The sequence below is a fragment of the Schistocerca gregaria genome, chromosome 5, assembly GCF_023897955.1.
Source record: "Schistocerca gregaria isolate iqSchGreg1 chromosome 5, iqSchGreg1.2, whole genome shotgun sequence".
Taxonomy (NCBI): domain Eukaryota; kingdom Metazoa; phylum Arthropoda; class Insecta; order Orthoptera; family Acrididae; genus Schistocerca; species Schistocerca gregaria.
The window spans coordinates 575,898,231-575,923,891 of NC_064924.1; the positions used below are offsets into that span (position 1 = coordinate 575,898,231).

The following is a 25,661-nucleotide window of genomic DNA, read 5'->3' on the forward strand; positions in this document are numbered from 1 at the left end:
GCCTACTGCAGACCGACACTTAAGAGACACAAAATACAAATCGACATCGAGAGACAGGCCCTGTCATATGGCACTCGCGACGTATACGCTGAAATTGAATGTAAATAAAACGTCTTTTGTAGTGGGCGCCGCTCCACTGCAGTGTCACACATGGTGAATAAATAGGAAAACAGTAGAACGTCTGTGTAGGGTCATGTTTTTACCTACAGTGCCACCTGCCTGAATGTGTATAAGCATCTGTGGCATCACTCCTTCGCAGCCAAATTGCCACACTAGCTGTGTATCTCTAACAAAGTTGACGTATGTCCTCACCTCGGTGACGGTTAAAACGATGTCGCCCCCGGGTGGGCTTGAACCACCAACCTTTCGGTTAACAGCCGAACGCGCAAGCCGATTGCGCCACGTAGGCGTTGACTTTGGCTCACTTGTGCTCTCTATATCAACGCAATTCGTACACATTCTGCAGGAATCTCGCAGAATGGTAGCATCTGCTTATGCCTCTTCACATGGATAACGTGCATGCACACTGTAGCGACGCTCATAAACGAATGACATTATACTACAAAATGCATACAAACCACTGTTATGCCTATGCATTCAGAAAACCTCCTAGGCCAGTAGAATACTTGTCATAGGTTGTAGAACATCCCTTTCATTTAGTGTACTGCCATGTGATAGACATTGCTCGAGGTAGCTCCGCACATTGCAGGAAAGTTAAAAAAATGGATGCCTTCTGTGAGGTTCCAACTCACGACTCCTGGTTTACTAGACCAGTGATGTACCACTGAGCTAAGAAGGCGGCAGCTCTGAATTTGCGAGCTATCCCCGAATTCTCACTTCATCACACTGAATCTTGCAGCCCTCGACCAGATAATTGATTTGGCGCACTGCTGCTGCTGGGAGTGTCCACATTGCCGTTCACCAAATCTCTCGACTGTTTCGCCCTTACGATCGGCGACGACCGTCAGGCCACCAAAAGTTTGCAGTCTGCAATTTCTTGTCCTAGTGCACAGCTTTTGGGATAACGTGGCTCGACTGCGAAATGCGCCTTTCGGCTCCACTCTCTGGCTACAGTTTGCTGTTGTTCACAGTGGCACTGGCGTTGCCCATGGGGCTTCATGTAAGGCGACTGCACGTCGCTCGGCCAACAGCGGCCTACTGCAGACCGACACTTAAGAGACACAAAATACAAATCGACATCGAGAGACAGGCCCTGTCATATGGCACTCGCGACGTATACGCTGAAATTGAATGTAAATAAAACGTCTTTTGTAGTGGGCGCCGCTCCATTGCAGTGTCACACATGGTGAATAAATAGGAAAACAGTAGAACGTCTGTGTAGGGTCATGTTTTTACCTACAGTGCCACCTGCCTGAATGTGTATAAGCATCTGTGGCATCACTCCTTCGCAGCCAAATTGCCACACTAGCTGTGTATCTCTAACAAAGTTGACGTATGTCCTCACCTCGGTGACGGTTAAAACGATGTCGCCCCCGGGTGGGCTTGAACCACCAACCTTTCGGTTAACAGCCGAACGCGCTAGCCGATTGCGCCACGGAGGGGTTGACTTTGGCTCACCTGTGCTCTCTATATCAACGCAATTCGTACACATTCTGCAGGAATCTCGCAGAATGGTAGCATCTGCTTATGCCTCTTCACATGGATAACGTGCATGCACACTGTAGCGACGCTCATAAACGAATGACATTATACTACAAAATGCATACAAACCACTGTTCTGCCTATGCATTCAGAAAACCTCCTAGGCCAGTAGAATACTTGACATAGGTTGTAGAACATCCCTTTCATTCAGTGTACTGCCATGTGATAGATATTGCTCGAGGTAGCTCCGCACGTTGCAGGAAAGTTAAAAAAATGGATGCCTTCTGTGAGGTTCGAACTCACGACTCCTGGTTTACGAGACCAGTGATGTACCACTGAGCTAAGAAGGCGGCAGCTTTGAAATTGCGAGCTATCGCCGAATTCTCACTTCATCATACTGAATCTTGCAGCCCTCGACCAGATAATTGATTTGGCGCACTGCTGCTGCTGGGAGTGTCAACATTGCCTTTCACCAAATCTCTCGACTGTTTCGCCCTTACGATCGGCGACGACCGTCAGGCCACCAAAAGTTTGCAGTCTGCAATTTCTTGTCCTAGTGCACAGCTTTTGGGATAACGTGGCTCGACTGCGAAATGCGCCTTTCGGCTCCACTCTCTGGCTACAGTTTGCTGTTGTTCACAGTGGCACTGGCGTTGCCCATGGGGCTTCATGTAAGGCGACTGCACGTCGCTCGGCCAACAGCGGCCTACTGCAGACCGACACTTAAGAGACACAAAATACAAATCGACATCGAGAGACAGGCCCTGTCATATGGCACTCGCGACGTATACGCTGAAATTGAATGTAAATAAAACGTCTTTTGTAGTGGGCGCCGCTCCACTGCAGTGTCACACATGGTGAATAAATAGGAAAACAGTAGAACTTCTGTGTAGGGTCATGTTTTTACCTACAGTGCCACCTGCCTGAATGTGTATAAGCATCTGTGGCATCACTCCATCGCAGCCAAATTGCCACACTAGCTGTGTATCTCTAACAAAGTTGACGTATGTCCTCACCTCGGTGACGGTTAAAACGATGTCGCCCCCGGGTGGGCTTGAACCACCAACCTTTCGGTTAACAGCCGAACGCGCTAGCCGATTGCGCCACGGAGGCGTTGACTTTTGCTCACTTGTGCTCTCTATATCAACGCAATTCGTACACATTCTGCAGGAATCTCGCAGAATGGTAGCATCTGCTTATGCCTCTTCACATGGATAACGTGCATGCACACTGTAGCGACGCTCATAAACGAATGACATTATACTACAAAATGCATACAAACCACTGTTCTGCCTATGCATTCAGAAAACCTCCTAGGCCAGTAGAATACTTGACATAGGTTGTAGAACATCCCTTTCATTCAGTGTACTGCCATGTGATAGATATTGCTCGAGGTAGCTCCGCACGTTGCAGGAAAGTTAAAAAAATGGATGCCTTCTGTGAGGTTCGAACTCATGACTCCTGGTTTACGAGACCAGTGCTCTACCACTGAGCTAAGAAGGCGGCAGCTTTGAAATTGCGAGCTATCGCCGAATTCTCACTTCATCACACTGAATCTTGCAGCCCTCGACCAGATAATTGATTTGGCGCACTGCTGCTGCTGGGAGTGTCCACATTGCCGGTCACCAAATCTCTCGACTGTTTCGCCCTTACGATCGGCGACGACCGTCAGGCCACCAAAAGTTTGCAGTCTGCAATTTCTTGTCCTAGTGCACAGCTTTTGGGATAACGTGGCTCGACTGCGAAATGCGCCTTTCGGCTCCACTCTCTGGCTACAGTTTGCTGTTGTTCACAGTGGCACTGGCGTTGCCCATGGGGCTTCATGTAAGGCGACTGCACGTCGCTCGGCCAACAGCGGCCTACTGCAGACCGACACTTAAGAGACACAAAATACAAATCGACATCGAGAGACAGGCCCTGTCATATGGCACTCGCGACGTATACGCTGAAATTGAATGTAAATAAAACGTCTTTTGTAGTGGGCGCCGCTCCACTGCAGTGTCACACATGGTGAATAAATAGGAAAACAGTAGAACTTCTGTGTAGGGTCATGTTTTTACCTACAGTGCCACCTGCTTGAATGTGTATAAGCATCTGTGGCATCACTCCATCGCAGCCAAATTGCCACACTAGCTGTGTATCTCTAACAAAGTTGACGTATGTCCTCACCTCGGTGACGGTTAAAACGATTTCGCCCCCGGGTGGGCTTGAACCACCAACCTTTCGGTTAACAGCCGAACGCGCTAGCCGATTGCGCCACGGAGGCGTTGACTTTGGCTCACTTGTGCTCTCTATATCAAAGCAATTCGTACACATTCTGCAGGAATCTCTCAGAATGGTAGCATCTGCTTATGCCTCTTCACATGGATAACGTGCATGCACACTGTAGCGACGCTCATAAACGAATGACATTATACTACAAAATGCATACAAACCACTGTTATGCCTATGCATTCAGAAAACCTCCTAGGCCAGTAGAATACTTGTCATAGGTTGTAGAACATCCCGTTCATTCAGTGTACTGCCATGTGATAGACATTGCTCGAGGTAGCTCCGCACGTTGCAGGAAAATTAAAAAAATGGATGCCTTCTGAGAGGTTCGAACTCACGACTCCTGGTTCACGAGACCAGTGATGTACCACTGAGCTAAGAAGGCGGCAGCTCTGAATTTGCGAGCTATCCCCGAATTCTCACTTCATCACACTGAATCTTGCAGCCCTCGACCAGATAATTGATTTGGCGCACTGCTGCTGCTGGGAGTGTCCACATTGCCGTTCACCAAATCTCTCGACTGTTTCGCCCTTACGATCGGCGACGACCGTCAGGCCACCAAAAGTTTGCAGTCTGCAATTTCTTGTCCTAGTGCACAGCTTTTGGGATAACGTGGCTCGACTGCGAAATGCGCCTTTCGGCTCCACTCTCTGGCTACAGTTTGCTGTTGTTCACAGTGGCACTGGCGTTGCCCATGGGGCTTCATGTAAGGCGACTGCACGTCGCTCGGCCAACAGCGGCCTACTGCAGACCGACACTTAAGAGACACAAAATACAAATCGACATCGAGAGACAGGCCCTGTCATATGGCACTCGCGACGTATACGCTGAAATTGAATGTAAATAAAACGTCTTTTGTAGTGGGCGCCGCTCCACTGCAGTGTCACACATGGTGAATAAATAGGAAAACAGTAGAACGTCTGTGTAGGGTCATGTTTATACCTACAGTGCCACCTGCCTGAATGTGTATAAGCATCTGTGGCATCACTCCTTCGCAGCCAAATTGCCACACTAGCTGTGTATCTCTAACAAAGTTGACGTATGTCCTCACCTCGGTGACGGTTAAAACGATTTCGCCCCCGGGTGGGCTTGAACCACCAACCTTTCGGTTAACAGCCGAACGCGCTAGCCGATTGCGCCACGGAGGCGTTGACTTTGGCTCACTTGTGCTCTCTATATCAACGCAATTCGTACACATTCTGCAGGAATCTCGCAGAATGGTAGCATCTGCTTATGCCTCTTCACATGGATAACGTGCATGCACACTGTAGCGACGCTCATAAACGAATGACATTATACTACAAAATGCATACAAACCACTGTTCTGCCTATGCATTCAGAAAACCTCCTAGGCCAGTAGAATACTTGACATAGGTTGTAGAACATCCCTTTCATTCAGTGTACTGCCATGTGATAGATATTGCTCGAGGTAGCTCCGCACGTTGCAGGAAAGTTAAAAAAATGGATGCCTTCTGTGAGGTTCGAACTCACGACTCCTGGTTTACGAGACCAGTGCTCTACCACTGAGCTAAGAAGGCGACAGCTTTGAAATTGCGAGCTATCGCCGAATTCTCACTTCATCACACTGAATCTTGCAGCCCTCGACCAGATAATTGATTTGGCGCACTGCTGCTGCTGGGAGTGTCCACATTGCCGTTCACCAAATCTCTCGACTGTTTCGCCCTTACGATCGGCGACGACCGTCAGGCCACCAAAAGTTTGCAGTCTGCAATTTCTTGTCCTAGTGCACAGCTTTTGGGATAACGTGGCTCGACTGCGAAATGCGCCTTTCGGCTCCACTCTCTGGCTACAGTTTGCTGTTGTTCACAGTGGCACTGGCGTTGCCCATGGGGCTTCATGTAAGGCGACTGCACGTCGCTCGGCCAACAGCGGCCTACTGCAGACCGACACTTAAGAGACACAAAATACAAATCGACATCGAGAGACAGGCCCTGTCATATGGCACTCGCGACGTATACGCTGAAATTGAATGTAAATAAAACGTCTTTTGTAGTGGGCGCCGCTCCACTGCAGTGTCACACATGGTGAATAAATAGGAAAACAGTAGAACTTCTGTGTAGGGTCATGTTTTTACCTACAGTGCCACCTGCCTGAATGTGTATAAGCATCTGTGGCATCACTCCATCGCAGCCAAATTGCCACACTAGCTGTGTATCTCTAACAAAGTTGACGTATGTCCTCACCTCGGTGACGGTTAAAACGACTTCGCCCCCGGGTGGGCTTGAACCACCAACCTTTCGGTTAACAGCCGAACGCGCTAGCCGATTGCGCCACGGAGGCGTTGACTTTGGCTCACTTTTGCTCTCTATATCAACGCAATTCGTACACATTCTGCAGGAATCTCGCAGAATGGTAGCATCTGCTTATGCCTCTTCACATGGATAACGTGCATGCACACTGTAGCGACGCTCATAAACGAATGACATTATACTACAAAATGCATACAAACCACTGTTCTGCCTATGCATTCAGAAAACCTCCTAGGCCAGTAGAATACTTGTCATAGGTTGTAGAACATCCCTCTCATTCAGTGTACTGCCATGTGATAGACATTGCTCGAGGTAGCTCCGCACGTTGCAGGAAAATTAAAAAAATGGATGCCTTCTGTGAGGTTCGAACTCACGACTCCTGGTTTACGAGACCAGTGATGTACCGCTGAGCTAAGAAGGCGGCAGCTCTGAATTTGCGAGCTATCCCCGAATTCTCCCTTCATCACACTGAATCTTGCAGCCCTCGACCAGATAATTGATTTGGCGCACTGCTGCTGCTGGGAGTGTCCACATTGCCGTTCACCAAATCTCTCGACTGTTTCGCCCTTACGATCGGCGACGACCGTCAGGCCACCAAAAGTTTGCAGTCTGCAATTTCTTGTCCTAGTGCACAGCTTTTGGGATAACGTGGCTCGACTGCGAAATGCGCCTTTCGGCTCCACTCTCTGGCTACAGTTTGCTGTTGTTCACAGTGGCACTGGCGTTGCCCATGGGGCTTCATGTAAGGCGACTGCACGTCGCTCGGCCAACAGCGGCCTACTGCAGACCGACACTTAAGAGACACAAAATACAAATCGACATCGAGAGACAGGCCCTGTCATATGGCACTCGAGACGTATACGCTGAAATTGAATGTAAATAAAACGTCTTTTGTAGTGGGCGCCGCTCCACTGCAGTGTCACACATGGTGAATAAATAGGAAAACAGTAGAACTTCTGTGTAGGGTCATGTTTTTACCTACAGTGCCACCTGCCTGAATGTGTATAAGCATCTGTGGCATCACTCCATCGCAGCCACATTGCCACACTAGCTGTGTATCTCTAACAAAGTTGACGTATGTCCTCACCTCGGTGACGGTTAAAACGATTTCGCCCCAGGGTGGGCTTGAACCACCAACCTTTCGGTTAACAGCCGAACGCGCTAGCCGATTGCGCCACGGAGGCGTTGACTTTGGCTCACTTTTGCTCTCTATATCAACGCAATTCGTACACATTCTGCAGGAATCTCGCAGAATGGTAGCATCTGCTTATGCCTCTTCACATGGATAACGTGCATGCACACTGTAGCGACGCTCATAAACGAATGACATTATACTACAAAATGCATACAAACCACTGTTCTGCCTATGCATTCAGAAAACCTCCTAGGCCAGTAGAATACTTGTCATAGGTTGTAGAACATCCCTCTCATTCAGTGTACTGCCATGTGATAGACATTGCTCGAGGTAGCTCCGCACGTTGCAGGAAAATTAAAAAAATGGATGCCTTCTGAGAGGTTCGAACTCACGACTCCTGGTTTACGAGACCAGTGATGTACCACTGAGCTAAGAAGGCGGCAGCTCTGAATTTGCGAGCTATCCCCGAATTCTCCCTTCATCACACTGAATCTTGCAGCCCTCGACCAGATAAATGATTTGGCGCACTGCTGCTGCTGGGAGTGTCCACATTGCCGTTCACCAAATCTCTCGACTGTTTCGCCCTTACGATCGGCGACGACCGTCAGGCCACCAAAAGTTTGCAGTCTGCAATTTCTTGTCCTAGTGCACAGCTTTTGGGATAACGTGGCTCGACTGCGAAATGCGCCTTTCGGCTCCACTCTCTGGCTACAGTTTGCTGTTGTTCACAGTAGCACTGGCGTTGCCCATGGGGCTTCATGTAAGGCGACTGCACGTCGCTCGGCCAACAGCGGCCTACTGCAGACCGACACTTAAGAGACACAAAATACAAATCGACATCGAGAGACAGGCCCTGTCATATGGCACTCGCGACGTATACGCTGAAATTGAATGTAAATAAAACGTCTTTTGTAGTGGGCGCCGCTCCACTGCAGTGTCACACATGGTGAATAAATAGGAAAACAGTAGAACTTCTGTGTAGGGTCATGTTTTTACCTACAGTGCCACCTGCCTGAATGTGTATAAGCATCTGTGGCATCACTCCATCGCAGCCAAATTGCCACACTAGCTGTGTATCTCTAACAAAGTTGACGTATGTCCTCACCTCGGTGACGGTTAAAACGATTTCGCCCCCGGGTGGGCTTGAACCACCAACCTTTCGGTTAACAGCCGAACGCGCTAGCCGATTGCGCCACGGAGGCGTTGACTTTGGCTCACTTTTGCTCTCTATATCAACGCAATTCGTACACATTCTGCAGGAATCTCGCAGAATGGTAGCATCTGCTTATGCCTCTTCACATGGATAACGTGCATGCACACTGTAGCGACGCTCATAAACGAATGACATTATACTACAAAATGCATACAAACCACTGTTCTGCCTATGCATTCAGAAAACCTCCTAGGCCAGTAGAATACTTGTCATAGGTTGTAGAACATCCCTCTCATTCAGTGTACTGCCATGTGATAGACATTGCTCGAGGTAGCTCCGCACGTTGCAGGAAAATTAAAAAAATGGATGCCTTCTGAGAGGTTCGAACTCACGACTCCTGGTTTACGAGACCAGTGATGTACCACTGAGCTAAGAAGGCGGCAGCTCTGAATTTGCGAGCTATCCCCGAATTCTCCCTTCATCACACTGAATCTTGCAGCCCTCGACCAGATAATTGATTTGGCGCACTGCTGCTGCTGGGAGTGTCCACATTGCCGTTCACCAAATCTCTCGACTGTTTCGCCCTTACGATCGGCGACGACCGTCAGGCCACCAAAAGTTTGCAGTCTGCAATTTCTTGTCCTAGTGCACAGCTTTTGGGATAACGTGGCTCGACTGCGAAATGCGCCTTTCGGCTCCACTCTCTGGCTACAGTTTGCTGTTGTTCACAGTAGCACTGGCGTTGCCCATGGGGCTTCATGTAAGGCGACTGCACGTCGCTCGGCCAACAGCGGCCTACTGCAGACCGACACTTAAGAGACACAAAATACAAATCGACATCGAGAGACAGGCCCTGTCATATGGCACTCGCGACGTATACGCTGAAATTGAATGTAAATAAAACGTCTTTTGTAGTGGGCGCCGCTCCACTGCAGTGTCACACATGGTGAATAAATAGGAAAACAGTAGAACTTCTGTGTAGGGTCATGTTTTTACCTACAGTGCCACCTGCTTGAATGTGTATAAGCATCTGTGGCATCACTCCATCGCAGCCAAATTGCCACACTAGCTGTGTATCTCTAACAAAGTTGACGTATGTCCTCACCTCGGTGACGGTTAAAACTATTTCGCCCCCGGGTGGGCTTGAACCACCAACCTTTCGGTTAACAGCCGAACGCGCTAGCCGATTGCGCCACGGAGGCGTTGACTTTGGCTCACTTGTGCTCTCTATATCAAAGCAATTCGTACACATTCTGCAGGAATCTCTCAGAATGGTAGCATCTGCTTATGCCTCTTCACATGGATAACGTGCATGCACACTGTAGCGACGCTCATAAACGAATGACATTATACTACAAAATGCATACAAACCACTGTTATGCCTATGCATTCAGAAAACCTCCTAGGCCAGTAGAATACTTGTCATAGGTTGTAGAACATCCCTTTCATTCAGTGTACTGCCATGTGATAGACATTGCTCGAGGTAGCTCCGCACGTTGCAGGAAAATTAAAAAAATGGATGCCTTCTGAGAGGTTCGAACTCACGACTCCTGGTTCACGAGACCAGTGATGTACCACTGAGCTAAGAAGGCGGCAGCTCTGAATTTGCGAGCTATCCCCGAATTCTCACTTCATCACACTGAATCTTGCAGCCCTCGACCAGATAATTGATTTGGCGCACTGCTGCTGCTGGGAGTGTCCACATTGCCGTTCACCAAATCTCTCGACTGTTTCGCCCTTACGATCGGCGACGACCGTCAGGCCACCAAAAGTTTGCAGTCTGCAATTTCTTGTCCTAGTGCACAGCTTTTGGGATAACGTGGCTCGACTGCGAAATGCGCCTTTCGGCTCCACTCTCTGGCTACAGTTTGCTGTTGTTCACAGTGGCACTGGCGTTGCCCATGGGGCTTCATGTAAGGCGACTGCACGTCGCTCGGCCAACAGCGGCCTACTGCAGACCGACACTTAAGAGACACAAAATACAAATCGACATCGAGAGACAGGCCCTGTCATATGGCACTCGCGACGTATACGCTGAAATTGAATGTAAATAAAACGTCTTTTGTAGTGGGCGCCGCTCCACTGCAGTGTCACACATGGTGAATAAATAGGAAAACAGTAGAACGTCTGTGTAGGGTCATGTTTATACCTACAGTGCCACCTGCCTGAATGTGTATAAGCATCTGTGGCATCACTCCTTCGCAGCCAAATTGCCACACTAGCTGTGTATCTCTAACAAAGTTGACGTATGTCCTCACCTCGGTGACGGTTAAAACGATTTCGCCCCCGGGTGGGCTTGAACCACCAACCTTTCGGTTAACAGCCGAACGCGCTAGCCGATTGCGCCACGGAGGCGTTGACTTTGGCTCACTTGTGCTCTCTATATCAACGCAATTCGTACACATTCTGCAGGAATCTCGCAGAATGGTAGCATCTGCTTATGCCTCTTCACATGGATAACGTGCATGCACACTGTAGCGACGCTCATAAACGAATGACATTATACTACAAAATGCATACAAACCACTGTTCTGCCTATGCATTCAGAAAACCTCCTAGGCCAGTAGAATACTTGACATAGGTTGTAGAACATCCCTTTCATTCAGTGTACTGCCATGTGATAGATATTGCTCGAGGTAGCTCCGCACGTTGCAGGAAAGTTAAAAAAATGGATGCCTTCTGTGAGGTTCGAACTCACGACTCCTGGTTTACGAGACCAGTGCTCTACCACTGAGCAAAGAAGGCGGCAGCTTTGAAATTGCGAGCTATCGCCGAATTCTCACTTCATCACACTGAATCTTGCAGCCCTCGACCAGATAATTGATTTGGCGCACTGCTGCTGCTGGGAGTGTCCACATTGCCGTTCACCAAATCTCTCGACTGTTTCGCCCTTACGATCGGCGACGACCGTCAGGCCACCAAAAGTTTGCAGTCTGCAATTTCTTGTCCTAGTGCACAGCTTTTGGGATAACGTGGCTCGACTGCGAAATGCGCCTTTCGGCTCCACTCTCTGGCTACAGTTTGCTGTTGTTCACAGTAGCACTGGCGTTGCCCATGGGGCTTCATGTAAGGCGACTGCACGTCGCTCGGCCAACAGCGGCCTACTGCAGACCGACACTTAAGAGACACAAAATACAAATCGACATCGAGAGACAGGCCCTGTCATATGGCACTCGCGACGTATACGCTGAAATTGAATGTAAATAAAACGTCTTTTGTAGTGGGCGCCGCTCCACTGCAGTGTCACACATGGTGAATAAATAGGAAAACAGTAGAACTTCTGTGTAGGGTCATGTTTTTACCTACAGTGCCACCTGCTTGAATGTGTATAAGCATCTGTGGCATCACTCCATCGCAGCCAAATTGCCACACTAGCTGTGTATCTCTAACAAAGTTGACGTATGTCCTCACCTCGGTGACGGTTAAAACTATTTCGCCCCCGGGTGGGCTTGAACCACCAACCTTTCGGTTAACAGCCGAACGCGCTAGCCGATTGCGCCACGGAGGCGTTGACTTTGGCTCACTTGTGCTCTCTATATCAAAGCAATTCGTACACATTCTGCAGGAATCTCTCAGAATGGTAGCATCTGCTTATGCCTCTTCACATGGATAACGTGCATGCACACTGTAGCGACGCTCATAAACGAATGACATTATACTACAAAATGCATACAAACCACTGTTATGCCTATGCATTCAGAAAACCTCCTAGGCCAGTAGAATACTTGTCATAGGTTGTAGAACATCCCTTTCATTCAGTGTACTGCCATGTGATAGACATTGCTCGAGGTAGCTCCGCACGTTGCAGGAAAATTAAAAAAATGGATGCCTTCTGAGAGGTTCGAACTCACGACTCCTGGTTCACGAGACCAGTGATGTACCACTGAGCTAAGAAGGCGGCAGCTCTGAATTTGCGAGCTATCCCCGAATTCTCACTTCATCACACTGAATCTTGCAGCCCTCGACCAGATAATTGATTTGGCGCACTGCTGCTGCTGGGAGTGTCCACATTGCCGTTCACCAAATCTCTCGACTGTTTCGCCCTTACGATCGGCGACGACCGTCAGGCCACCAAAAGTTTGCAGTCTGCAATTTCTTGTCCTAGTGCACAGCTTTTGGGATAACGTGGCTCGACTGCGAAATGCGCCTTTCGGCTCCACTCTCTGGCTACAGTTTGCTGTTGTTCACAGTGGCACTGGCGTTGCCCATGGGGCTTCATGTAAGGCGACTGCACGTCGCTCGGCCAACAGCGGCCTACTGCAGACCGACACTTAAGAGACACAAAATACAAATCGACATCGAGAGACAGGCCCTGTCATATGGCACTCGCGACGTATACGCTGAAATTGAATGTAAATAAAACGTCTTTTGTAGTGGGCGCCGCTCCACTGCAGTGTCACACATGGTGAATAAATAGGAAAACAGTAGAACGTCTGTGTAGGGTCATGTTTATACCTACAGTACCACCTGCCTGAATGTGTATAAGCATCTGTGGCATCACTCCTTCGCAGCCAAATTGCCACACTAGCTGTGTATCTCTAACAAAGTTGACGTATGTCCTCACCTCGGTGACGGTTAAAACGATTTCGCCCCCGGGTGGGCTTGAACCACCAACCTTTCGGTTAACAGCCGAACGCGCTAGCCGATTGCGCCACGGAGGCGTTGACTTTGGCTCACTTGTGCTCTCTATATCAACGCAATTCGTACACATTCTGCAGGAATCTCGCAGAATGGTAGCATCTGCTTATGCCTCTTCACATGGATAACGTGCATGCACACTGTAGCGACGCTCATAAACGAATGACATTATACTACAAAATGCATACAAACCACTGTTCTGCCTATGCATTCAGAAAACCTCCTAGGCCAGTAGAATACTTGACATAGGTTGTAGAACATCCCTTTCATTCAGTGTACTGCCATGTGATAGATATTGCTCGAGGTAGCTCCGCACGTTGCAGGAAAGTTAAAAAAATGGATGCCTTCTGTGAGGTTCGAACTCACGACTCCTGGTTTACGAGACCAGTGCTCTACCACTGAGCTAAGAAGGCGGCAGCTTTGAAATTGCGAGCTATCGCCGAATTCTCACTTCATCACACTGAATCTTGCAGCCCTCGACCAGATAATTGATTTGGCGCACTGCTGCTGCTGGGAGTGTCCACATTGCCGTTCACCAAATCTCTCGACTGTTTCGCCCTTACGATCGGCGACGACCGTCAGGCCACCAAAAGTTTGCAGTCTGCAATTTCTTGTCCTAGTGCACAGCTTTTGGGATAACGTGGCTCGACTGCGAAATGCGCCTTTCGGCTCCACTCTCTGGCTACAGTTTGCTGTTGTTCACAGTGGCACTGGCGTTGCCCATGGGGCTTCATGTAAGGCGACTGCACGTCGCTCGGCCAACAGCGGCCTACTGCAGACCGACACTTAAGAGACACAAAATACAAATCGACATCGAGAGACAGGCCCTGTCATATGGCACTCGCGACGTATACGCTGAAATTGAATGTAAATAAAACGTCTTTTGTAGTGGGCGCCGCTCCACTGCAGTGTCACACATGGTGAATAAATAGGAAAACAGTAGAACTTCTGTGTAGGGTCATGTTTTTACCTACAGTGCCACCTGCCTGAATGTGTATAAGCATCTGTGGCATCACTCCATCGCAGCCAAATTGCCACACTAGCTGTGTATCTCTAACAAAGTTGACGTATGTCCTCACCTCGGTGACGGTTAAAACGATTTCGCCCCCGGGTGGGCTTGAACCACCAACCTTTCGGTTAACAGCCGAACGCGCTAGCCGATTGCGCCACGGAGGCGTTGACTTTGGCTCACTTTTGCTCTCTATATCAACGCAATTCGTACACATTCTGCAGGAATCTCGCAGAATGGTAGCATCTGCTTATGCCTCTTCACATGGATAACGTGCATGCACACTGTAGCGACGCTCATAAACGAATGACATTATACTACAAAATGCATACAAACCACTGTTCTGCCTATGCATTCAGAAAACCTCCTAGGCCAGTAGAATACTTGTCATAGGTTGTAGAACATCCCTCTCATTCAGTGTACTGCCATGTGATAGACATTGCTCGAGGTAGCTCCGCACGTTGCAGGAAAATTAAAAAAATGGATGCCTTCTGTGAGGTTCGAACTCACGACTCCTGGTTTACGAGACCAGTGATGTACCGCTGAGCTAAGAAGGCGGCAGCTCTGAATTTGCGAGCTATCCCCGAATTCTCCCTTCATCACACTGAATCTTGCAGCCCTCGACCAGATAATTGATTTGGCGCACTGCTGCTGCTGGGAGTGTCCACATTGCCGTTCACCAAATCTGTCGACTGTTTCGCCCTTACGATCGGCGACGACCGTCAGGCCACCAAAAGTTTGCAGTCTGCAATTTCTTGTCCTAGTGCACAGCTTTTGGGATAACGTGGCTCGACTGCGAAATGCGCCTTTCGGCTCCACTCTCTGGCTACAGTTTGCTGTTGTTCACAGTGGCACTGGCGTTGCCCATGGGGCTTCATGTAAGGCGACTGCACGTCGCTCGGCCAACAGCGGCCTACTGCAGACCGACACTTAAGAGACACAAAATACAAATCGACATCGAGAGACAGGCCCTGTCATATGGCACTCGAGACGTATACGCTGAAATTGAATGTAAATAAAACGACTTTTGTAGTGGGCGCCGCTCCACTGCAGTGTCACACATGGTGAATAAATAGGAAAACAGTAGAACTTCTGTGTAGGGTCATGTTTTTACCTACAGTGCCACCTGCCTGAATGTGTATAAGCATCTGTGGCATCACTCCATCGCAGCCAAATTGCCACACTAGCTGTGTATCTCTAACAAAGTTGACGTATGTCCTCACCTCGGTGACGGTTAAAACGATTTCGCCCCCGGGTGGGCTTGAACCACCAACCTTTCGGTTAACAGCCGAACGCGCTAGCCGATTGCGCCACGGAGGCGTTGACTTTGGCTCACTTTTGCTCTCTATATCAACGCAATTCGTACACATTCTGCAGGAATCTCGCAGAATGGTAGCATCTGCTTATGCCTCTTCACATGGATAACGTGCATGCACACTGTAGCGACGCTCATAAACGAATGACATTATACTACAAAATGCATACAAACCACTGTTCTGCCTATGCATTCAGAAAACCTCCTAGGCCAGTAGAATACTTGTCATAGGTTGTAGAACATCCCTCTCATTCAGTGTACTGCCATGTGATAGACATTGCTCGAGGTAGCTCCGCACGTTGCAGGAAAATTAAAAAAATGGATGCCTTCTGAGAGGTTCGAACTCACGACTCCTGGTTTACGAGACCAGTGATGTACCACTGAGCTAAGAAGGCGGCAGCTCTGAATTTGCGAGCTATCCCCGAATTCTCCCTTCATCACACTGAATCTTGCAGCCCTCGACCAGATAATTGATTTGGCGCACTGCTGCTGCTGGGAGTGTCCACATTGCCGTTCACCAAATCTCTCGACTGTTTCGCCCTTACGATCGGCGACGACCGTCAGGCCACCAAAAGTTTGCAGTCTGCAATTTCTTGTCCTAGTGCACAGCTTTTGGGATAACGTGGCTCGACTGCGAAATGCGCCTTTCGGCTCCACTCTCTGGCTACAGTTTGCTGTTGTTCACAGTGGCACTGGCGTTGCCCATGGGGCTTCATGTAAGGCGACTGCACGTCGCTCGGCCAACAGCGGCCTACTGCAGACCGACACTTAAGAGACACAAAATACAAATCGACATCGAGAGACAGGCCCTGTCATATGGCACTCGCGACGTATACGCTGAAATTGAATGTAAATAAAACGTCTTTTGTAGTGGGCGCCGCTCCACTGCAGTGTCACACATGGTGAATAAATAGGAAAACAGTAGAACGTCTGTGTAGGGTCATGTTTATACCTACAGTGCCACCTGCCTGAATGTGTATAAGCATCTGTGGCATCACTCCTTCGCAGCCAAATTGCCACACTAGCTGTGTATCTCTAACAAAGTTGACGTATGTCCTCACCTCGGTGACGGTTAAAACGATTTCGCCCCCGGGTGGGCTTGAACCACCAACCTTTCGGTTAACAGCCGAACGCGCTAGCCGATTGCGCCACGGAGGCGTTGACTTTGGCTCACTTTTGCTCTCTATATCAACGCAATTCGTACACATTCTGCAGGAATCTCGCAGAATGGTAGCATCTGCTTATGCCTCTTCACATGGATAACGTGCATGCACACTGTAGCGACGCTCATAAACGAATGACATTATACTACAAAATGCATACAAACCACTGTTCTGCCTATGCATTCAGAAAACCTCCTAGGCCAGTAGAATACTTGTCATAGGTTGTAGAACATCCCTCTCATTCAGTGTACTGCCATGTGATAGACATTGCTCGAGGTAGCTCCGCACGTTGCAGGAAAATTAAAAAAATGGATGCCTTCTGAGAGGTTCGAACTCACGACTCCTGGTTTACGAGACCAGTGATGTACCACTGAGCTAAGAAGGCGGCAGCTCTGAATTTGCGAGCTATCCCCGAATTCTCCCTTCATCACACTGAATCTTGCAGCCCTCGACCAGATAATTGATTTGGCGCACTGCTGCTGCTGGGAGTGTCCACATTGCCGTTCACCAAATCTCTCGACTGTTTCGCCCTTACGATCGGCGACGACCGTCAGGCCACCAAAAGTTTGCAGTCTGCAATTTCTTGTCCTAGTGCACAGCTTTTGGGATAACGTGGCTCGACTGCGAAATGCGCCTTTCGGCTCCACTCTCTGGCTACAGTTTGCTGTTGTTCACAGTGGCACTGGCGTTGCCCATGGGGCTTCATGTAAGGCGACTGCACGTCGCTCGGCCAACAGCGGCCTACTGCAGACCGACACTTAAGAGACACAAAATACAAATCGACATCGAGAGACAGGCCCTGTCATATGGCACTCGCGACGTATACGCTGAAATTGAATGTAAATAAAACGTCTTTTGTAGTGGGCGCCGCTCCACTGCAGTGTCACACATGGTGAATAAATAGGAAAACAGTAGAACGTCTGTGTAGGGTCATGTTTATACCTACAGTGCCACCTGCCTGAATGTGTATAAGCATCTGTGGCATCACTCCTTCGCAGCCAAATTGCCACACTAGCTGTGTATCTCTAACAAAGTTGACGTATGTCCTCACCTCGGTGACGGTTAAAACGATGTCGCCCCCGGGTGGGCTTGAACCACCAACCTTTCGGTTAACAGCCGAACGCGCTAGCCGATTGCGCCACGGAGGCGTTGACTTTGGCTCACTTGTGCTCTCTATATCAACGCAATTCGTACACATTCTGCAGGAATCTCGCAGAATGGTAACATCTGCTTATGCCTCTTCACATGGATAACGTGCATGCACACTGTAGCGACGCTCATAAACGAATGACATTATACTACAAAATGCATACAAACCACTGTTCTGCCTATGCATTCAGAAAACCTCCTAGGCCAGTAGAATACTTGACATAGGTTGTAGAACATCCCTTTCATTCAGTGTACTGCCATGTGATAGATATTGCTCGAGGTAGCTCCGCACGTTGCAGGAAAGTTAAAAAAATGGATGCCATCTGTGAGGTTCGAACTCACGACTCCTGGTTTACGAGACCAGTGCTCTACCGCTGAGCTAAGAAGGCGGCAGCTTTGAAATTGCGAGCTATCGCCGAATTCTCACTTCATCACACTGAATCTTGCAGCCCTCGACCAGATAATTGATTTGGCGCACTGCTGCTGCTGGGAGTGTCCACATTGCCGTTCACCAAATCTCTCGACTGTTTCGCCCTTACGATCGGCGACGACCGTCAGGCCACCAAAAGTTTGCAGTCTGCAATTTCTTGTCCTAGTGCACAGCTTTTGGGATAACGTGGCTCGACTGCGAAATGCGCCTTTCGGCTCCACTCTCTGGCTACAGTTTGCTGTTGTTCACAGTGGCACTGGCGTTGCCCATGGGGCTTCATGTAAGGCGACTGCACGTCGCTCGGCCAACAGCGGCCTACTGCAGACCGACACTTAAGAGACACAAAATACAAATCGACATCGAGAGACAGGCCCTGTCATATGGCACTCGCGACGTATACGCTGAAATTGAATGTAAATAAAACGTCTTTTGTAGTGGGCGCCGCTCCACTGCAGTGTCACACATGGTGAATAAATAGGAAAACAGTAGAACGTCTGTGTAGGGTCATGTTTTTACCTACAGTGCCACCTGCCTGAATGTGTATAAGCATCTGTGGCATCACTCCTTCGCAGCCAAATTGCCACACTAGCTGTGTATCTCTAACAAAGTTGACGTATGTCCTCACCTCGGTGACGGTTAAAACGATGTCGCCCCCGGGTGGGCTTGAACCACCAACCTTTCGGTTAACAGCCGAACGCGCTAGCCGATTGCGCCACGGAGGCGTTGACTTTGGCTCACTTTTGCTCTCTATATCAACGCAATTCGTACACATTCTGCAGGAATCTCGCAGAATGGTAGCATCTGCTTATGCCTCTTCACATGGATAACGTGCATGCACACTGTAGCGACGCTCATAAACGAATGACATTATACTACAAAATGCATACAAACCACTGTTATGCCTATGCATTCAGAAAACCTCCTAGGCCAGTAGAATACTTGTCATAGGTTGTAGAACATCCCTTTCATTTAGTGTACTGCCATGTGATAGACATTGCTCGAGGTAGCTCCGCACATTGCAGGAAAGTTAAAAAAATGGATGCCTTCTGTGAGGTTCCAACTCACGACTCCTGGTTTACTAGACCAGTGATGTACCACTGAGCTAAGAAGGCGGCAGCTCTGAATTTGCGAGCTATCCCCGAATTCTCACTTCATCACACTGAATCTTGCAGCCCTCGACCAGATAATTGATTTGGCGCACTGCTGCTGCTGGGAGTGTCCACATTGCCGTTCACCAAATCTCTCGACTGTTTCGCCCTTACGATCGGCGACGACCGTCAGGCCACCAAAAGTTTGCAGTCTGCAATTTCTTGTCCTAGTGCACAGCTTTTGGGATAACGTGGCTCGACTGCGAAATGCGCCTTTCGGCTCCACTCTCTGGCCACAGTTTGCTGTTGTTCACAGTGGCACTGGCGTTGCCCATGGGGCTTCATGTAAGGCGACTGCACGTCGCTCGGCCAACAGCGGCCTACTGCAGACCGACACTTAAGAGACACAAAATACAAATCGACATCGAGAGACAGGCCCTGTCATATGGCACTCGCGACGTATACGCTGAAATTGAATGTAAATAAAACGTCTTTTGTAGTGAGCGGCGCTCCACTGCAGTGTCACACATGGTAAATAAATAGGAAAACAGTAGAACGTCTGTGTAGGGTCATGTTTTTACCTACAGTGCCACCTGCCTGAATGTGTATAAGCATCTGTGGCATCACTCCTTCGCAGCCAAATTGCCACACTAGCTGTGTATCTCTAACAAAGTTGACGTATGTCCTCACCTCGGTGACGGTTAAAACGATGTCGCCCCCGGGTGGGCTTGAACCACCAACCTTTCGGTTAACAGCCGAACGCGCTAGCCGATTGCGCCACGGAGGCGTTGACTTTGGCTCACTTGTGCTCTCTATATCAACGCAATTCGTACACATTCTGCAGGAATCTCGCAGAATGGTAACATCTGCTTATGCCTCTTCACATGGATAACGTGCATGCACACTGTAGCGACGCTCATAAACGAATGACATTATACTACAAAATGCATACAAACCACTGTTCTGCCTATGCATTCAGAAAACCTCCTAGGCCAGTAGAATACTTGACATAGGTTGTAGAACATCCCTTTCATTCAGTGTACTGCCATGTGATAGATATTGCTCGAGGTAGCTCCGCACGTTGCAGGAAAGTTAAAAAAATGGATGCCATCTGTGAGGTTCGAACTCACGACTCCTGGTTTACGAGACCAGTGCTCTACCGCTGAGCTAAGAAGGCGGCAGCTTTGAAATTGCGAGCTATCGCCGAATTCTCACTTCATCACACTGAATCTTGCAGCCCTCGACCAGATAATTGATTTGGCGCACTGCTGCTGCTGGGAGTGTCCACATTGCCGTTCACCAAATCTCTCGACTGTTTCGCCCTTACGATCGGCGACGACCGTCAGGCCACCAAAAGTTTGCAGTCTGCAATTTCTTGTCCTAGTGCACAGCTTTTGGGATAACGTGGCTCGACTGCGAAATGCGCCTTTCGGCTCCACTCTCTGGCTACAGTTTGCTGTTGTTCACAGTGGCACTGGCGTTGCCCATGGGGCTTCATGTAAGGCGACTGCACGTCGCTCGGCCAACAGCGGCCTACTGCAGACCGACACTTAAGAGACACAAAATACAAATCGACATCGAGAGACAGGCCCTGTCATATGGCACTCGCGACGTATACGCTGAAATTGAATGTAAATAAAACGTCTTTTGTAGTGGGCGCCGCTCCACTGCAGTGTCACACATGGTGAATAAATAGGAAAACAGTAGAACGTCTGTGTAGGGTCATGTTTTTACCTACAGTGCCACCTGCCTGAATGTGTATAAGCATCTGTGGCATCACTCCTTCGCAGCCAAATTGCCACACTAGCTGTGTATCTCTAACAAAGTTGACGTATGTCCTCACCTCGGTGACGGTTAAAACGATGTCGCCCCCGGGTGGGCTTGAACCACCAACCTTTCGGTTAACAGCCGAACGCGCTAGCCGATTGCGCCACGGAGGCGTTGACTTTGGCTCACTTGTGCTCTCTATATCAACGCAATTCGTACACATTCTGCAGGAATCTCGCAGAATGGTAGCATCTGCTTATGCCTCTTCACATGGATAACGTGCATGCACACTGTAGCGACGCTCATAAACGAATGACATTATACTACAAAATGCATACAAACCACTGTTCTGCCTATGCATTCAGAAAACCTCCTAGGCCAGTAGAATACTTGTCATAGGTTGTAGAACATCCCTTTCATTTAGTGTACTGCCATGTGATAGACATTGCTCGAGGTAGCTCCGCACATTGCAGGAAAGTTAAAAAAATGGATGCCTTCTGTGAGGTTCCAACTCACGACTCCTGGTTTACTAGACCAGTGATGTACCACTGAGCTAAGAAGGCGGCAGCTCTGAATTTGCGAGCTATCCCCGAATTCTCACTTCATCACACTGAATCTTGCAGCCCTCGACCAGATAATTGATTTGGCGCACTGCTGCTGCTGGGAGTGTCCACATTGCCGTTCACCAAATCTCTCGACTGTTTCGCCCTTACGATCGGCGACGACCGTCAGGCCACCAAAAGTTTGCAGTCTGCAATTTCTTGTCCTAGTGCACAGCTTTTGGGATAACGTGGCTCGACTGCGAAATGCGCCTTTCGGCTCCACTCTCTGGCCACAGTTTGCTGTTGTTCACAGTGGCACTGGCGTTGCCCATGGGGCTTCATGTAAGGCGACTGCACGTCGCTCGGCCAACAGCGGCCTACTGCAGACCGACACTTAAGAGACACAAAATACAAATCGACATCGAGAGACAGGCCCTGTCATATGGCACTCTCGACGTATACGCTGAAATTGAATGTAAATAAAACGTCTTTTGTAGTGGGCGCCGCTCCACTGCAGTGTCACACATGGTGAATAAATAGGAAAACAGTAGAACGTCTGTGTAGGGTCATGTTTTTACCTACAGTGCCACCTGGCTGAATGTGTATAAGCATCTGTGGCATCACTCCTTCGCAGCCAAATTGCCACACTAGCTGTGTATCTCTAACAAAGTTGACGTATGTCCTCACCTCGGTGACGGTTAAAACGATGTCGCCCCCGGGTGGGCTTGAACCACCAACCTTTCGGTTAACAGCCGAACGCGCTAGCCGATTGCGCCACGGAGGCGTTGACTTTGGCTCACTTGTGCTCTCTATATCAACGCAATTCGTACACATTCTGCAGGAATCTCGCAGAATGGTAGCATCTGCTTATGCCTCTTCACATGGATAACGTGCATGCACACTGTAGCGACGCTCATAAACGAATGACATTATACTACAAAATGCATACAAACCACTGTTCTGCCTATGCATTCAGAAAACCTCCTAGGCCAGTAGAATACTTGACATAGGTTGTAGAACATCCCTTTCATTCAGTGTACTGCCATGTGATAGATATTGCTCGAGGTAGCTCCGCACGTTGCAGGAAAGTTAAAAAAATGGATGCCTTCTGTGAGGTTCGAACTCACGACTCCTGGTTTACGAGACCAGTGCTCTACCGCTGAGCTAAGAAGGCGGCAGCTTTGAAATTGCGAGCTATCCCCGAATTCTCACTTCATCACACTGAATCTTGCAGCCCTCGACCAGATAATTGATTTGGCGCACTGCTGCTGCTGGGAGTGTCCACATTGCCGTTCACCAAATCTCTCGACTGTTTCGCCCTTACGATCGGCGACGACCGTCAGGCCACCAAAAGTTTGCAGTCTGCAATTTCTTGTCCTAGTGCACAGCTTTTGGGATAACGTGGCTCGACTGCGAAATGCGCCTTTCGGCTCCACTCTCTGGCTACAGTTTGCTGTTGTTCACAGTGGCACTGGCGTTGCCCATGGGGCTTCATGTAAGGCGACTGCACGTCGCTCGGCCAACAGCGGCCTACTGCAGACCGACACTTAAGAGACACAAAATACAAATCGACATCGAGAGACAGGCCCTGTCATATGGCACTCGCGACGTATACGCTGAAATTGAATGTAAATAAAACGTCTTTTGTAGTGGGCGCCGCTCCACTGCAGTGTCACACATGGTGAATAAATAGGAAAACAGTAGAACGTCTGTGTAGGGTCATGTTTTTACCTACAGTGCCACCTGCCTGAATGTGTATAAGCATCTGTGGCATCACTCCTTCGCAGCCAAATTGCCACACTAGCTGTGTATCTCTAACAAAGTTGACATATGTCCTCACCTCGGTGACGGTTAAAACGATGTCGCCCCCGGGTGGGTTTGAACCACCAACCTTTCGGTTAACAGCCGAACGCGCTAGCCGATTGCGCCACGGAGGCGTTGACTTTGGCTCACTTGTGCTCTCTATATCAACGCAATTCGTACACATTCTGCAGGAATCTCGCAGAATGGTAGCATCTGCTTATGCCTCTTCACATGGATAACGTGCATGCACACTGTAGCGACGCTCATAAACGAATGACATTATACTACAAAATGCATACAAACCACTGTTCTGCCTATGCATTCAGAAAACCTCCTAGGCCAGTAGAATACTTGACATAGGTTGTAGAACATCCCTTTCATTCAGTGTACTGCCATGTGATAGATATTGCTCGAGGTAGCTCCGCACGTTGCAGGAAAGTTAAAAAAATGGATGCCTTCTGTGAGGTTCGAACTCACGACTCCTGGTTTACGAGACCAGTGCTCTACCGCTGAGCTAAGAAGGCGGCAGCTTTGAAATTGCGAGCTATCCCCGAATTCTCACTTCATCACACTGAATCTTGCAGCCCTCGACCAGATAATTGATTTGGCGCACTGCTGCTGCTGGGAGTGTCCACATTGCCGTTCACCAAATCTCTCGACTGTTTCGCCCTTACGATCGGCGACGACCGTCAGGCCACCAAAAGTTTGCAGTCTGCAATTTCTTGTCCTAGTGCACAGCTTTTGGGATAACGTGGCTCGACTGCGAAATGCGCCTTTCGGCTCCACTCTCTGGCTACAGTTTGCTGTTGTTCACAGTGGCACTGGCGTTGCCCATGGGGCTTCATGTAAGGCGACTGCACGTCGCTCGGCCAACAGCGGCCTACTGCAGACCGACACTTAAGAGACACAAAATACAAATCGACATCGAGAGACAGGCCCTGTCATATGGCACTCGCGACGTATACGCTGAAATTGAATGTAAATAAAACGTCTTTTGTAGTGGGCGCCGCTCCACTGCAGTGTCACACATGGTGAATAAATAGGAAAACAGTAGAACGTCTGTGTAGGGTCATGTTTTTACCTACAGTGCCACCTGCCTGAATGTGTATAAGCATCTGTGGCATCACTCCTTCGCAGCCAAATTGCCACACTAGCTGTGTATCTCTAACAAAGTTGACATATGTCCTCACCTCGGTGACGGTTAAAACGATGTCGCCCCCGGGTGGGCTTGAACCACCAACCTTTCGGTTAACAGCCGAACGCGCTAGCCGATTGCGCCACGGAGGCGTTGACTTTGGCTCACTTGTGCTCTCTATATCAACGCAATTCGTACACATTCTGCAGGAATCTCGCAGAATGGTAGCATCTGCTTATGCCTCTTCACATGGATAACGTGCATGCACACTGTAGCGACGCTCATAAACGAATGACATTATACTACAAAATGCATACAAACCACTGTTCTGCCTATGCATTCAGAAAACCTCCTAGGCCAGTAGAATACTTGACATAGGTTGTAGAACATCCCTTTCATTCAGTGTACTGCCATGTGATAGATATTGCTCGAGGTAGCTCCGCACGTTGCAGGAAAGTTAAAAAAATGGATGCCTTCTGTGAGGTTCGAACTCACGACTCCTGGTTTACGAGACCAGTGCTCTACCACTGAGTTAAGAAGGCGGCAGCTTTGAATTTGCGAGCTATCGCCGAATTCTCACTTCATCACACTGAATCTTGCAGCCCTCGACCAGATAATTGATTTGGCGCACTGCTGCTGCTGGGAGTGTCCACATTGCCGTTCACCAAATCTCTCGACTGTTTCGCCCTTACGATCGGCGACGACCGTCAGGCCACCAAAAGTTTGCAGTCTGCAATTTCTTGTCCTAGTGCACAGCTTTTGGGATAACGTGGCTCGACTGCGAAATGCGCCTTTCGGCTCCACTCTCTGGCTACAGTTTGCTGTTGTTCACAGTGGCACTGGCGTTGCCCATGGGGCTTCATGTAAGGCGACTGCACGTCGCTCGGCCAACAGCGGCCTACTGCAGACCGACACTTAAGAGACACAAAATACAAATCGACATCGAGAGACAGGCCCTGTCATATGGCACTCGCGACGTATACGCTGAAATTGAATGTAAATAAAACGTCTTTTGTAGTGGGCGCCGCTCCACTGCAGTGTCACACATGGTGAATAAATAGGAAAACAGTACAACGTCTGTGTAGGGTCATGTTTTTACCTACAGTGCCACCTGCCTGAATGTGTATAAGCATCTGTGGCATCACTCCTTTTTTTTTTTTTTTTTTTTTTTTTTTTTTTTTTTTTTCTTGA

The 25,661-nt window shown here is 49.0% G+C and overlaps 41 non-coding genes across 41 annotated transcripts; all 41 read right to left on the minus strand.

Moving 5' to 3' along the window:
• Positions 1–335: 335 nt before the first annotated feature.
• Trnan-guu (transfer RNA asparagine (anticodon GUU)) lies at positions 336–409 on the minus strand. Its single transcript has one exon. It is a non-coding gene; the product is annotated as a tRNA-Asn (tRNA).
• Positions 410–1,488: 1,079 nt separating this feature from the next.
• Positions 1,489–1,562, minus strand: Trnan-guu (transfer RNA asparagine (anticodon GUU)). The gene has a single exon. It is a non-coding gene; the product is annotated as a tRNA-Asn (tRNA).
• Positions 1,563–1,880: 318 nt separating this feature from the next.
• Trnat-cgu (transfer RNA threonine (anticodon CGU)) lies at positions 1,881–1,952 on the minus strand. The gene has a single exon. It is a non-coding gene; the product is annotated as a tRNA-Thr (tRNA).
• Positions 1,953–2,641: 689 nt separating this feature from the next.
• Trnan-guu (transfer RNA asparagine (anticodon GUU)) lies at positions 2,642–2,715 on the minus strand. The gene has a single exon. It is a non-coding gene; the product is annotated as a tRNA-Asn (tRNA).
• Positions 2,716–3,033: 318 nt separating this feature from the next.
• On the minus strand, positions 3,034–3,105 carry Trnat-cgu (transfer RNA threonine (anticodon CGU)). The gene has a single exon. It is a non-coding gene; the product is annotated as a tRNA-Thr (tRNA).
• A 689-nt stretch (positions 3,106–3,794) lies between these two features.
• Trnan-guu (transfer RNA asparagine (anticodon GUU)) lies at positions 3,795–3,868 on the minus strand. The gene has a single exon. It is a non-coding gene; the product is annotated as a tRNA-Asn (tRNA).
• A 318-nt stretch (positions 3,869–4,186) lies between these two features.
• Trnat-cgu (transfer RNA threonine (anticodon CGU)) lies at positions 4,187–4,258 on the minus strand. Its single transcript has one exon. It is a non-coding gene; the product is annotated as a tRNA-Thr (tRNA).
• A 689-nt stretch (positions 4,259–4,947) lies between these two features.
• On the minus strand, positions 4,948–5,021 carry Trnan-guu (transfer RNA asparagine (anticodon GUU)). Its single transcript has one exon. It is a non-coding gene; the product is annotated as a tRNA-Asn (tRNA).
• A 318-nt stretch (positions 5,022–5,339) lies between these two features.
• Trnat-cgu (transfer RNA threonine (anticodon CGU)) lies at positions 5,340–5,411 on the minus strand. The gene has a single exon. It is a non-coding gene; the product is annotated as a tRNA-Thr (tRNA).
• Positions 5,412–6,100: 689 nt separating this feature from the next.
• Trnan-guu (transfer RNA asparagine (anticodon GUU)) lies at positions 6,101–6,174 on the minus strand. Its single transcript has one exon. It is a non-coding gene; the product is annotated as a tRNA-Asn (tRNA).
• Positions 6,175–6,492: 318 nt separating this feature from the next.
• On the minus strand, positions 6,493–6,564 carry Trnat-cgu (transfer RNA threonine (anticodon CGU)). The gene has a single exon. It is a non-coding gene; the product is annotated as a tRNA-Thr (tRNA).
• Positions 6,565–7,253: 689 nt separating this feature from the next.
• On the minus strand, positions 7,254–7,327 carry Trnan-guu (transfer RNA asparagine (anticodon GUU)). The gene has a single exon. It is a non-coding gene; the product is annotated as a tRNA-Asn (tRNA).
• Positions 7,328–7,645: 318 nt separating this feature from the next.
• On the minus strand, positions 7,646–7,717 carry Trnat-cgu (transfer RNA threonine (anticodon CGU)). Its single transcript has one exon. It is a non-coding gene; the product is annotated as a tRNA-Thr (tRNA).
• Positions 7,718–8,406: 689 nt separating this feature from the next.
• Trnan-guu (transfer RNA asparagine (anticodon GUU)) lies at positions 8,407–8,480 on the minus strand. The gene has a single exon. It is a non-coding gene; the product is annotated as a tRNA-Asn (tRNA).
• A 318-nt stretch (positions 8,481–8,798) lies between these two features.
• Trnat-cgu (transfer RNA threonine (anticodon CGU)) lies at positions 8,799–8,870 on the minus strand. The gene has a single exon. It is a non-coding gene; the product is annotated as a tRNA-Thr (tRNA).
• A 689-nt stretch (positions 8,871–9,559) lies between these two features.
• Trnan-guu (transfer RNA asparagine (anticodon GUU)) lies at positions 9,560–9,633 on the minus strand. The gene has a single exon. It is a non-coding gene; the product is annotated as a tRNA-Asn (tRNA).
• Positions 9,634–9,951: 318 nt separating this feature from the next.
• On the minus strand, positions 9,952–10,023 carry Trnat-cgu (transfer RNA threonine (anticodon CGU)). The gene has a single exon. It is a non-coding gene; the product is annotated as a tRNA-Thr (tRNA).
• A 689-nt stretch (positions 10,024–10,712) lies between these two features.
• Trnan-guu (transfer RNA asparagine (anticodon GUU)) lies at positions 10,713–10,786 on the minus strand. Its single transcript has one exon. It is a non-coding gene; the product is annotated as a tRNA-Asn (tRNA).
• Positions 10,787–11,104: 318 nt separating this feature from the next.
• Positions 11,105–11,176, minus strand: Trnat-cgu (transfer RNA threonine (anticodon CGU)). The gene has a single exon. It is a non-coding gene; the product is annotated as a tRNA-Thr (tRNA).
• A 689-nt stretch (positions 11,177–11,865) lies between these two features.
• Positions 11,866–11,939, minus strand: Trnan-guu (transfer RNA asparagine (anticodon GUU)). Its single transcript has one exon. It is a non-coding gene; the product is annotated as a tRNA-Asn (tRNA).
• Positions 11,940–12,257: 318 nt separating this feature from the next.
• Trnat-cgu (transfer RNA threonine (anticodon CGU)) lies at positions 12,258–12,329 on the minus strand. Its single transcript has one exon. It is a non-coding gene; the product is annotated as a tRNA-Thr (tRNA).
• Positions 12,330–13,018: 689 nt separating this feature from the next.
• On the minus strand, positions 13,019–13,092 carry Trnan-guu (transfer RNA asparagine (anticodon GUU)). Its single transcript has one exon. It is a non-coding gene; the product is annotated as a tRNA-Asn (tRNA).
• A 318-nt stretch (positions 13,093–13,410) lies between these two features.
• On the minus strand, positions 13,411–13,482 carry Trnat-cgu (transfer RNA threonine (anticodon CGU)). Its single transcript has one exon. It is a non-coding gene; the product is annotated as a tRNA-Thr (tRNA).
• A 689-nt stretch (positions 13,483–14,171) lies between these two features.
• Trnan-guu (transfer RNA asparagine (anticodon GUU)) lies at positions 14,172–14,245 on the minus strand. The gene has a single exon. It is a non-coding gene; the product is annotated as a tRNA-Asn (tRNA).
• A 318-nt stretch (positions 14,246–14,563) lies between these two features.
• Positions 14,564–14,635, minus strand: Trnat-cgu (transfer RNA threonine (anticodon CGU)). The gene has a single exon. It is a non-coding gene; the product is annotated as a tRNA-Thr (tRNA).
• A 689-nt stretch (positions 14,636–15,324) lies between these two features.
• Trnan-guu (transfer RNA asparagine (anticodon GUU)) lies at positions 15,325–15,398 on the minus strand. Its single transcript has one exon. It is a non-coding gene; the product is annotated as a tRNA-Asn (tRNA).
• Positions 15,399–15,716: 318 nt separating this feature from the next.
• On the minus strand, positions 15,717–15,788 carry Trnat-cgu (transfer RNA threonine (anticodon CGU)). Its single transcript has one exon. It is a non-coding gene; the product is annotated as a tRNA-Thr (tRNA).
• A 689-nt stretch (positions 15,789–16,477) lies between these two features.
• Positions 16,478–16,551, minus strand: Trnan-guu (transfer RNA asparagine (anticodon GUU)). The gene has a single exon. It is a non-coding gene; the product is annotated as a tRNA-Asn (tRNA).
• Positions 16,552–16,869: 318 nt separating this feature from the next.
• Positions 16,870–16,941, minus strand: Trnat-cgu (transfer RNA threonine (anticodon CGU)). The gene has a single exon. It is a non-coding gene; the product is annotated as a tRNA-Thr (tRNA).
• Positions 16,942–17,630: 689 nt separating this feature from the next.
• Trnan-guu (transfer RNA asparagine (anticodon GUU)) lies at positions 17,631–17,704 on the minus strand. Its single transcript has one exon. It is a non-coding gene; the product is annotated as a tRNA-Asn (tRNA).
• Positions 17,705–18,022: 318 nt separating this feature from the next.
• On the minus strand, positions 18,023–18,094 carry Trnat-cgu (transfer RNA threonine (anticodon CGU)). The gene has a single exon. It is a non-coding gene; the product is annotated as a tRNA-Thr (tRNA).
• Positions 18,095–18,783: 689 nt separating this feature from the next.
• Positions 18,784–18,857, minus strand: Trnan-guu (transfer RNA asparagine (anticodon GUU)). Its single transcript has one exon. It is a non-coding gene; the product is annotated as a tRNA-Asn (tRNA).
• Positions 18,858–19,936: 1,079 nt separating this feature from the next.
• Positions 19,937–20,010, minus strand: Trnan-guu (transfer RNA asparagine (anticodon GUU)). The gene has a single exon. It is a non-coding gene; the product is annotated as a tRNA-Asn (tRNA).
• Positions 20,011–20,328: 318 nt separating this feature from the next.
• On the minus strand, positions 20,329–20,400 carry Trnat-cgu (transfer RNA threonine (anticodon CGU)). Its single transcript has one exon. It is a non-coding gene; the product is annotated as a tRNA-Thr (tRNA).
• A 689-nt stretch (positions 20,401–21,089) lies between these two features.
• Trnan-guu (transfer RNA asparagine (anticodon GUU)) lies at positions 21,090–21,163 on the minus strand. Its single transcript has one exon. It is a non-coding gene; the product is annotated as a tRNA-Asn (tRNA).
• Positions 21,164–22,242: 1,079 nt separating this feature from the next.
• On the minus strand, positions 22,243–22,316 carry Trnan-guu (transfer RNA asparagine (anticodon GUU)). Its single transcript has one exon. It is a non-coding gene; the product is annotated as a tRNA-Asn (tRNA).
• Positions 22,317–22,634: 318 nt separating this feature from the next.
• Positions 22,635–22,706, minus strand: Trnat-cgu (transfer RNA threonine (anticodon CGU)). The gene has a single exon. It is a non-coding gene; the product is annotated as a tRNA-Thr (tRNA).
• Positions 22,707–23,395: 689 nt separating this feature from the next.
• On the minus strand, positions 23,396–23,469 carry Trnan-guu (transfer RNA asparagine (anticodon GUU)). Its single transcript has one exon. It is a non-coding gene; the product is annotated as a tRNA-Asn (tRNA).
• A 318-nt stretch (positions 23,470–23,787) lies between these two features.
• Positions 23,788–23,859, minus strand: Trnat-cgu (transfer RNA threonine (anticodon CGU)). Its single transcript has one exon. It is a non-coding gene; the product is annotated as a tRNA-Thr (tRNA).
• A 689-nt stretch (positions 23,860–24,548) lies between these two features.
• Trnan-guu (transfer RNA asparagine (anticodon GUU)) lies at positions 24,549–24,622 on the minus strand. Its single transcript has one exon. It is a non-coding gene; the product is annotated as a tRNA-Asn (tRNA).
• Positions 24,623–24,940: 318 nt separating this feature from the next.
• Positions 24,941–25,012, minus strand: Trnat-cgu (transfer RNA threonine (anticodon CGU)). The gene has a single exon. It is a non-coding gene; the product is annotated as a tRNA-Thr (tRNA).
• Between the last annotated feature and the right edge of the window lie 649 nt (positions 25,013–25,661).